This window comes from Xenopus laevis, chromosome 8S (genome assembly GCF_017654675.1).
Source record: "Xenopus laevis strain J_2021 chromosome 8S, Xenopus_laevis_v10.1, whole genome shotgun sequence".
In the NCBI taxonomy this organism is placed as follows: Eukaryota; Metazoa; Chordata; class Amphibia; order Anura; family Pipidae; genus Xenopus; species Xenopus laevis.
The window spans coordinates 61,995,070-61,995,686 of NC_054386.1; positions in this window are offsets into that span (position 1 = coordinate 61,995,070).

Here is a 617-nt window from a genome sequence, read left to right on the forward strand (position 1 = left end):
CTTGGGTAAGAAGATAAGAGGAAGTTAAGATAATAATGTCTTAGAAACCACTGATTTCTTATTGAAATGATTATTTAATTCTTACTGTTTCTTGTCCAGTAGCTTTTCCAGAACATCTAGGAGAAGCCCCAGGCCCTCATGCCCAAAATTGTTAACCCAGCTGTTGAGAGAAAAAAAATTATTATTGGAGGTTTGTCTGAGTTCATAAATCCAAACAGCTTTGTTGTGTGTACATGGCTGTCAGATAGTTTTAGCATGGATGTGTTTGGTTTGGAAGCAAAAATATGTCTGTTGTTTGCCTTAATGAAAAACATTTAATTTCTTACTTTGTCACTGCCAAAAGGGTTCCAGGGAAGCAAGAAGGCTAAACTATCAGACTGTCAGTTTTATACAGTATGTAAACACTAGAGAACATGGACATTTAAAGGCAAATATGCTTTTGGTTTATTATTTTCAAGTCTATGTTTAATTCTGTTATCCAGAATGCTTTGTACCTCGGGTTTTCCAGATAAGGGATTTTTTTGCAATTTGATCTCCATACCTTAAGTCTACTAAAAAGTAATAAGGATTAATTATATCTTAATTGGGATCATGTCCAAGGTATAGTTTTATTATTA